This window comes from Somniosus microcephalus, chromosome 9 (genome assembly GCF_052327205.1).
Source record: "Somniosus microcephalus isolate GS21.2 chromosome 9, FLI_Smic_1.0, whole genome shotgun sequence".
In the NCBI taxonomy this organism is placed as follows: Eukaryota; Metazoa; Chordata; class Chondrichthyes; order Squaliformes; family Somniosidae; genus Somniosus; species Somniosus microcephalus.
Window position 1 is genome coordinate 143706218 of NC_140995.1, and position 10189 is coordinate 143716406.

Below are 10189 nucleotides of genomic sequence, written 5' to 3' on the forward strand. Positions count from 1 at the left end.
TTGTCCATCCCTAGTTGCCCTTGAGAAGGTGGTGGTGAGCCGCCTTCTTGAACCGCTGCAGTCTGTAAGGTGAAGGTACTCCCACAGTGCTGTTCGGGAGGGAGTTCCATGAATTTGACCCAGCGACGATGAAGGAACGGCAATATATTTCCAAGTCAGGATGGTATGCGATTTGGAGGGGGGCTTGGAGGTGATGGTGTTCCCATGCGCCTGCTGCCCTTGTTCTTCTAGATGGTAGAGGTCGTGGGCTTGGGAGGTGCTGTCGAAGAAGCCTTGGCGAGTTGCTGCCTATGAAACCATATCCCTTCAAGGAACCAACACCTTTCATGGAAAAGGGGAGAAAAAAATATAATGCTGTAGTGGTTTGAGTAGATCGCCACTAAATAAGAGAGTTTGACTTCGACGAACTATTAACAAGTTGTTTATTTACAGGAACAGGCTAATTACAGCAGGTAAGATAGCAGGTAAGATGGCTGACTGTAGGAGCACCGTGGTATAGGTCTTGTCCCAGCGGGGACTCCACGAGGACTAACTAGAAGTTTCCCAGCTCAACTGCCAGCAGGTTCCGAGCTCAACTGCCAGCAGGTTCCGAGCTCAACTGCCAGCAGGTTCCGAGCTCAACTGTTGGAAGGTTCCGAGCTCTGATGTCATGAATCAGAATACAGGAGAGAAGCCTGAGGATAGTAACAGACACATACAGTAAGGTAAGTTAAAGGGAATTATGTATCTCATTGTAAGGGACAACCGGTGGTACCGCCACATAGGCCCCCCCAGAATTCGCTTTAACGAAAGTCCAAGGATGAGATGGTCTGACGAGCTGGTGGTCTCGGCGGTCGTGCTGTCTTGGCTTGGCGAGCAAGTTCCAAAGATGCTGCTCGTGAGCGGATCCTTACGCACGTCATGGCGAATAAAACGTATCCGTCAGGCGAAGGACCATAGAGACGTGCGAAACAGCAGGCCTTATCAGAGTGACGGGCAGATTGGGCGGACGCGGGCGATGTCTCCGTTGACTGGTGAGCGAAACCTTCAGGAGGCTGGAACGCACGGAACAGTGCATGCCATGATGCTACGACATTAACAGAACGGAGGGTGAAGAGTTGCTGTGTTGATCTGTGATCAGAGCAACTTCCACGTGTTGATCGCGGCCGCAGGATGCCCGTTGGACCCGTCCTCGATGTATACAGCTTCAATAGACATTTGCATTTGTTAAAAGGGAAAACTGGAGAAAGGGCGGCAACGGTCCAGGTTGTTGTTGCTTTCAGGAGGGGTTAACTCTGCCTGGAGGGCGGCAACACTTGTAACAGTTGTAGATTTAGGAGAAAACAGCCGGGAGGGCGGCACGCCTTTTGTTCACGCCGAATCGTGTAGTAGGTAACACAACCAGCAGGCTGACGGGCTGGTGCGTCGTCGGCGGGGAACGAGTCTTCGCGTTTCATGAGGGCAGGGTCCTCGTGGTTCGCGAGGGATGGATCCTCGTGGTTCGCGAGGGATGGGTCCTCGTGGTTCGCGGGGGTGAGTCCTCGTGGTATCCCCGCAGGGCGCGCTCCGATTTTGTGGGCCCGAACATGCTGTACCCCGCACTTGGAGAGATGTATACTTGCTGTTGCTTTGGACGTAGAGGCGGATGATCCGTGTGGTGGTAGGAAAGACGAGTACGGGGACCGTAAGCAAGTGCGTGGTCGGCGCCGCATCGATGTTCTCGTCGAACGGGGCTTCTACCTTTATAAAGCACGAGGGAGACTGTGGCTCCCTGGATTGCGGTAGCGACAGCAAAACGGCTGGTGCTTCCATGGCGTGCTTCTTTTGTGAAAATTGCTCACAAAAAAACGGGGTCCGGTTCAGTTTTGTCCATGTCAAACGGGATCTGCTCCAGACTGCGCTTACCTTGCGAATACGTTCGCAAAGACGGGGTCGCCTTTGGAGGAATCGGTGTTAGGCGGTTGCTGTTCCGTGGTTGTTTGTCGGTTATGCGTTGGTCATCTCGAGTAAAGACGAGGTTCAGGCGTGCGTTGCTACCGTGAAAATCGTTCATGGATACGGGTTCACCAATTGTAGCTTTGGAATTGATGAGCTCCAGTACTCACGTTGTAGGATCACCAATGTAGCGTTGGAATTGATGTACTCCCGTACTCACGTCGTAGGGTCACCAATGTAGTGGTTTGAGTAGATCGCCACTAAATAAGAGAGTTTGACTTCGACGAACTATTAACAAGTTGTTTATTTACAGGAACAGGCTAATTACAGCAGGTAAGATAGCAGGTAAGATGGCTGACTGTAGGAGCACCGTGGTATAGGTCTTGTCCCAGCGGGGACTCCACGAGGACTAACTAGAAGTTTCCCAGCTCAACTGCCAGCAGGTTCCGAGCTCAACTGCCAGCAGGTTCCGAGCTCAACTGTTGGAAGGTTCCGATCTCTGATGTCATGAATCAGAGTACAGGAGAGAAGCCTGAGGATAGTAACAGACACATACAGTAAGGTAAGTTAAAGGGAATTATGTATCTCAGTGTAAGGGACAACCGGTGGTACCACCACAATGCAAAAATAATACATTCCTTTTGTTTTTTAGTTTCAAAATGACCATATTTTTCACTAATTTGCTGCTCTGCTTATTTTCATTTCATTGAAAATGACAGCATTGTGACACCAGAAATAATTGTTGGTTTAACCGAAAAATGCAAATCCACACTGCAGTTGCACTGCTGAATGGGAAATCAGGTACATTAATCTGGCCAATAAATGGTTGCTAAATATAATCTTAATGAATATAATTAGAATTTTGCCAGAGCCTACAACAAGCACTTGCAAATTTCATCATCAAAGTCTGTTAAACCGAATGCACTGCTATTAAGTGTAACTAATTGTCTAAAGTTTCCTGTAAAACGATCAGATATTCATAATTCAGATCAATTTGGAGGTGGGATATGTTTCACAGCTCATTCAGAATGTAACCCCACTGTAGTACAGAAACAAATTGATTTAGAAATATATTGGGTCTGCAATTCCGATAGTTCTACTCTGCCAGGGGCAAGTGTGGGAGAGTGAGTCATAAGTGCACCAGAGCTTATCCCAAAATGCAGGGACGGAATCATTACACAGACCCAAACAGGCCCCCTGAGGTTGGCAGGCTGCTGTTCGTGTTTTTGCTGTTGCTATTAGCTCCTTCAAGATATCTACATGTTGGTGCTTACACCAGCTGACACTGCCACATATTGCTGCTCACTAGTTTGTGAGATCGACTGTGGGGTTTTCCAGGCTATTAACATTGATATTACCTAGTTTGAGGTTGCCTTGGGCATGTCCTTGTACTTATTTTGCTTCCACTTGACTTGTTCCATTTCTCTGTACAGGACCATGTTCTATATATTCATAATTCCATACAGATGACTAATGCAGTTGTGCTCTTATGAACATGGCCTGAACAAGAGAGATCTTGATGTGCTCAAGGATATCACAGTTGGTCATTTTGTTCTGGCACATTGATGTGTATGATGGACCTCAGGTGTTGGAAGGGAAACCTGTCAAGCTGCCAAATGTGCCAGTGTTAACATATCCAGAAATTGCACGCATACAGAAAGATGGTAGTGACAACAGCCTGGTACATATTCAGCTTCGTTGCGAGTTTGATCGCATGTTAGTTCTATTTATGCTTTTCAAGTCTTCTGAATGCAGAACTGGCTTTATGAAAGGATATCATTATCGATTAGAGCATCATTTGATAAAACTCTACCATTATAAGTGAACCGATTAACAGCTAATTCAATAATGATGATGATTGGTTTGGTCTAGTATTTTTCTGGGGCTGGCCTCTGTTTTCTTCTGGCTTGTGATAAAGCTGTAGTTGTTTGATGCTATGATAAACCAATCATTAATGAACTGAAGGTCTTCCTGAGCATATGCATCTAGAGTACAGTCATCTGCAAAGAAAAGTTCACATCTGACCTCCTCTGTGATCTTTGTTAAGGTTTGTAGTCTAGTCAGGTTGAAGAACTTCCCTGATGTACTGAATAATAGGTGAAGATCCACATCGAAGCATGTTATTATCAAAGGAGGTTATTTTTTTGTAACCTCCTACCCCCACCCTGTTGTCATTTGCATATCTTGGCAAGTTTGTCTCTATCTCCACTTCCAAATAACCAATGTACAATGTGAATGGCAAAGGTCCCAGAACTGACCCTTGAGACATCCCACTAGTTACTTCCCGCCACTCTGATGCAGCTCCATGGATTACCTCTGGCACCTTTAACACAGTCAGTTGCCAATTCAAATTCATTACTTTTGTTATTATTTGACGGGAAGATTCCAGAGGGTCTTGGAAATTAAAAACAGCTAGTTAATACCATAACAATATGAGTGCTTATTCAGACAACCATCTGGCAGGACCATTCCTATATGTTCTTAACTACTGCCACCTGCTCCTACTCACTTGTGCTCTATTGATCACCCCAATGTACTCAAAATCTCTGTCTAAATTGCATGGGTGCAAATTTCTGAGCTGGTGCTTGGCAGGTTAAGATTGGGTGAAGCTGCATCTTTCAGAGGGCTTTCCTCAACCTTCCTGGAACCCAAGTCTGAGTTATCTATCTGACCTAGAGAAAACAAAAAGGGACAAGAATTAGGATGTAGCTTGGGTGGTAAATACATTCAGGTCGGCCAATTTTTGCATGTTCACTAGCTGATGTAGTTGTGGTCAATTAAGCCGCGCATCTAAAGAGTGAGGAGGTGGAGAAGTTGTCCACGCACCATTATCCAAGATAAGACCTCCAGTTTCCCATCTCCTGCTTTCTGTGAATTGCCTCTGCCCAGTATTCTGCTTCAAGAATAGTAGAAGGGGTAAATAACTGACATCAGCAAATGGGCTTTCAGCCTTTGCCATGTTTCAGCTTTATGACTATAGGGTTTATGATAACAGGAACAACCATCAAGCTTGTAAGGATGAGTAGCTTTTTGGGTGTGATGAAAAGCAGAAAGATGATGCATTAAGATCTTCTCTGCTGCCTAGTGGATAGCCAGGACAATGACAAATTGTGGGAGGTGATGATGGGCGCCATGCCCTGCTGAGTGGAAGCAATGCGAGATGTAAATGAACTCCCTTACCTTAGCAGACTAGGTGAGGTCACTGAATTACTTTCTGTACTGCAGCCAGGTCCTGCTGCATCTGGTGCAGGTATTAACATAATTGTTAATCAGCTGGCTAGTCTGCACTCCAACTATCCATAAGACATGGAAATCATCTGAGCAGAACAATTTGTCCCCCTACTCCCCAACCTGATCTCCGTGGCTTTGTCTGAAAACTGAGGCTGGAAGACAGATCAGTGAAACTCTTCCAACTTGTTCTCCCATTTTGGCCACATAAAGTGCACTGCCCCTTTAAACTGTTGCAGGCCTTTAAGATCTGCAACAACACCAGATTCTCCCTCTTCCCCTTCACCCACCATCGGTCATGCTGTCTGACCCAAGTGCCTTCCCACCTGCAAATGAGGGTGAACCCATAAACTCAGTTGGGTTCACTTGTGGTTCAGCCAGCCTCGCCCGCATCCCGTCAGTTTCACACCAGAATACTAAAATTGGCCTTATCGTAACATCACTCAGCAGCTTGTCAATGCCGCTCCACCACCAACTTTCATTCTGAGAGATTCTCGCAGATAGGTTAAACAATTGAGTCTGCCAGGAAGTTTTCTGAATTCCCATTAACAAGCAATTAACATCCTAAACTGCTGTGATACACACACACAATCTGTGTTTCTCTTAGGCTCAGTGATGCACTTTCAAAACTCGCAAACCAAAATGGAACAGGTCAGTCAACCTTAGATGTTAAGACTTTCGTTGGAAGGACATCCATTTTACATATTTGCTGACTCTATGAGCAGTGGAATTTCAGGACCAATTGCTTCTGGTGCGTTACGTACACCAGATAATGTTGCAATTTTATTGTTAATTTCATGTTTGCATTCATGACAATGGAATGAACTCCAGTTGGTTTGATGATTTTAACCTAATTCGCACAATAGGAATGGGGCAGGTTCGGCTCCATTGACTTCAATGGAGACTAAAATTGGACGGGGTATAAAATGGGTATTCAACTCAAACCCACCCCTCCGCCACCCCCACCCACATTCCTGCCAGGATGGTTAGGTTCAAATCGGGGCTCAAATATGAAACAGACAAGATTTAAAAAATTAATTACTTATCGTTTTGTATCATTTAATGATAATTTCAAAATTTACATTTTCAAAAGCATTCATAAAACCAGTTCTTCAACCTAAAGTGTAATAGATTAAAAAAATTCTTCTGTGAAATCTCTATATCAGTGGAATCTAGTACTGATATCTTTACACATTGCAGTTTCTATTGATATCTATATTGCTGTAAAAATATGTTTACTGCTATTGTACAGAGGGAACCAGTGGCAGTGTGCTTTGATATGTGAAGCATTTTCTCACACATATGCCAAAAAGACCAGCATACAATCAGTCCTCTGAAATGGTTTTCCTCACAGATGAGAACTGTAGCCTTTCTCATCATAAAGATCCACCACTAAGGGTTAATAATTTAGCATTCTTGTACATAGTGTTATATGTAGCATATCTCGTGATATTATGTTTATATAAAAGGCAGAGGTTAGAATGTAAGTAATCAAAAACAATTTTAAAAAGAGGACTGTTGTGGACTCAATTTCTGTTGGAGTTCTGTAGTTTTGCCTGATTCATTGATATTAGACCCAGTCCCCAAGAGACGGAAGCAGACATCTGCTGCAGACTGGAGTATTTAGAAGCACCCCGGCCTCTTCCTGAAAGAGAAGAGGTCAGCTTTGAGTGGAGAGTGCTCCGTGGAAAATCGGATAAGCATAACAAAACCTCATTTATCTTATGTTTGTTTCAGCATGTAGCAGGGAGTGTGATCTTGATCAATTATTTCACTGTCCAACTCTCTGTGAGGCTTTGCTAATCATCTAACTGCAAACAGACACAAAATGACAGCAAAACAGTACGCACCAACAAGCTTAAATTTTAAAATGTCAGCTCTTCGATAAGCTGAAAATTTTATTGGGCTAATTACTCATCAACTTCCCACAGCTAAAACATATGAGCCCTATGTGTTAAATCATTAATAATTCTGTTGTGCAGAAATAAGCAGCTGATTGTCAAACTTCGATCTACAGCACAACTTCAAAAGATGTTGCTGAATAACACCCAAAATGTCACTGTAAGATTTGCACATGAACTCCAGTGTATGCAGGCATCAATATAAAATAATATTTCATGACCAATAATCTTTGATGCTTGTGTGCTTTCTTAATCAGGACAAATGACAAAGATCTTAAATGAGAGATGAAATAAAAACAAAAAGTGCTGGAAATGCACAGCAGAATGGTCAGCATCTGCAAGAGAAAAATAGATTATCGTACACTTCATCTTTTCATAATTCGGATCCCAGCATTTACGGTTTTCTTTTTCATTTTATCTGCCAGCTCACAGTGAGCCGTATACTTATGTGATTCTAATAACTGCTAACAGAACACACTGGTCACTGCAACCCGTCACTTTGAAGATTTTTGCAGGATATTATTTTGCCCAGCTTTCTTATCTTAGAAACCATCATCAGTAGCTCCACATCACTTTGGTACTGTGCGGTAAACAACATTTTTACGAATACTGGATATGTGTAATCTATCTGAATTATGAAAGCAATAAACTAGCAACTCTTTATGTAACTTATGCTAAAATATAGAAAGCACTGAAAAGAAAAAAAGCTAAAATATGTTTGAATAAAAATAGAGCTTAATCAATTGTTACGAAATACAAGTTTCTTGTGAAGAAAGTCCAGACAAAGTTTAAAAGAAAATGACCTGACTGAGTTACTGAGACCCCTGTCTGGCATACACACTCAGAAGTAGTTTAGCTTTTACTAGACAAGGTCCATAGGGGGAAAAATTCACTATCGCCCCGTTTGGGGCGTGATTATCGGCCGTGTGCAAAGTTTAGCACCTGGCACTAATTATCGCCTCCAACTGCAAACTTGGCTTTTATCGCCTCCGGAGTTGATTGGAGCGCTAAATCAGGCGCTACACACCTCTCAAGGCGCAAAGGCCGAGGAGCGAGGCGTTACCTCAGATCGCTGGCAAAGCTCATGTGATGTCAGTCAGCAATGGAACACAGACACAATGGCGCTGGCCAGTTCTTAAAGGGAAGGGTTGATCTTGCTCTCCATCCACATCCTGCTCATTGCAGCCTTGAATCTCGGTCTGGAGAGACCTGTATATCAATTCTGCTGGAAAGAACAATGGAGAGGCCCAGGGAAAGAGCTCAGAGTCCAGCCCCAATAATCTCTTCTAAATCGATACAAGGAAGGGCAAATCAAAATGAACCTGCAAAGTGCTGCTCAGTACCCAAAACTCCTTCACACAGCGTTGAATCTCTCCAGAAGTCTCTCTGTCTCTCTCTCTCAGAATGCGTGGTGCAAAAAAGTCACCAACAAAAAAAGGCAGGAACTGGTTGCCTTTAAATAGCGCTCCCCCAGTCCCTTCCTGACTGCAAAATGCTCCCATCAACCTGACGTTGCTAGCAGCAGGCGGTAAGGTAGGGGGTGCCACTCAATATTCGGTCCGAGGCGCTACCGGGGCATTGCACACTCGACTGACGTCACGATCAGCCGGCGCAGGAGATCATGGCGGTAGTGTTTAGCACCGCCGCAGAATGTCTAGTTAACTTTGCAAGTGGCACAAACATCGCCGTGCACGGGCGCTAGTTGTTTTGTGCCCCATTAGCACCCTCTTAAGGCGCTAACGGGAGGCGCAAACCAACTGATTTTTTTCCCCCATAGAATCTTGGTAAATGCAAGTGGTTGACATGAGGATATCACTTCTGTTCTTTTCTGTTCTCTGCAAACAGATACATAATCAGATCTGAAAAACAGCTGTCACAGCCTGATAGTCATTGCAACCAGCTGAAGGTTTGAATATTAATGGTTAACTGAGTGGTCCTGAGCATCTTTGATGAGCTGAGGTTATTACTAGTGCCTGGTTCATGGCTTTGTGCCAAATACCAAATCTTAGACATGGAACTAAGTACCACACTGTGAAATTTAAGATTCAGCACAGTGTAGGAAGACCAGGATGGCACAGGGTGGGTGGAACAAAAGAAAATGCTTGAGTCAAAACCTGTTGTCCTGGCAATATTAGCGTGCTTTATATAATGACAAAATCCTATTACACCTCTGAGCTAAAAATACCGTGACAATTTACACAATATATTGTATATTTGCCACCTTCAATGTGGGGAGGGGGACAATGTATTGGAATAGCTGCTAAGGAAGCAATTAAAATAATTTCTTTACAATCAAGGAGTTTTCTGGTAATTTATTTGTACATTTTATTTGTTTTGTAATTTTCTCTTTATTATTCAATAGGATTAAAGTGCATCCCTTTTGTCCATAGTAAAATGTGTTAGTATTCTTCATATTTAATTTGTCAGAAGAGTGAATACAAAACACAAAATATGGATTTTATATTATTATTGCTTTATACAAGAAACATTGCAAAGGTAGATAGAGGCATATGCAAGGCAATAAGTAAGTGGTTTAAGAAAACCAAGAACATAGCATGTAACAAACCATACATGTCACCTTATAACATTATTCCATCCAGTATTTCATAGAAGGTATAGCTTAAAAGCCAGTAAATAAAGCTGGGCTTTTTGGTGTCTGCAGAATCACACCTTGACTGAAATTGTTACTTTACATTCTGACATGTGCTCTTACTGCTGTAAGATACATTATGTATGTTGACCTTTAATGTTCTTGCATCAACTAAGCTTACCTGAATTTTAAGGAAAATGTTACTTCCCTTATTAATATTATCCTTTATTCTGTTTAAAAAAGATGTCCTCCCCTCTCTTTTTATGACTGCTGCCCTAATTTTTGTTAACAATGAGTTTACCTTTACTGCCCTAATCATCTGAATATTGTTTATGGATTCTAGCATAGATATTTGGTCTGTGTGCATGTCTTTCTGTGTGGGTTGAAGTGGAGCAGAATAATCTTCCCCAGTGTAAGTGAAATGTCTTTCTGCTGCTATTCTCATTCTACACAGAGAAAAGCTTGACCTTCTTTAACATTTCAGTCTGCAGGATTTCCTTTATATTTAATGAAGTTGGACTTCACTTACTACAGATTTTGCCATGAAAAATAAACT

General features: G+C 43.0%; 1 long non-coding RNA gene across 2 annotated transcripts; it reads right to left on the bottom strand.

Annotated features, from left to right (window-relative positions):
• Window positions 1–405: 405 nt before the first annotated feature.
• Window positions 406–5660, bottom strand: LOC147112746 (uncharacterized). 2 transcript variants are annotated; one of them, XR_015079565.1, is made up of 3 exons: window positions 5469–5657; window positions 4424–4586; window positions 406–2446 (listed from the first exon to the last, which is right to left on the bottom strand). It is a non-coding gene; the product is annotated as an uncharacterized LOC147112746 (long non-coding RNA). The 2 variants fall into 2 exon arrangements; XR_015079566.1 differs by lacking the exon at window positions 4424–4586 and having other exon boundaries at window positions 5469–5660.
• Between the last annotated feature and the right edge of the window lie 4529 nt (window positions 5661–10189).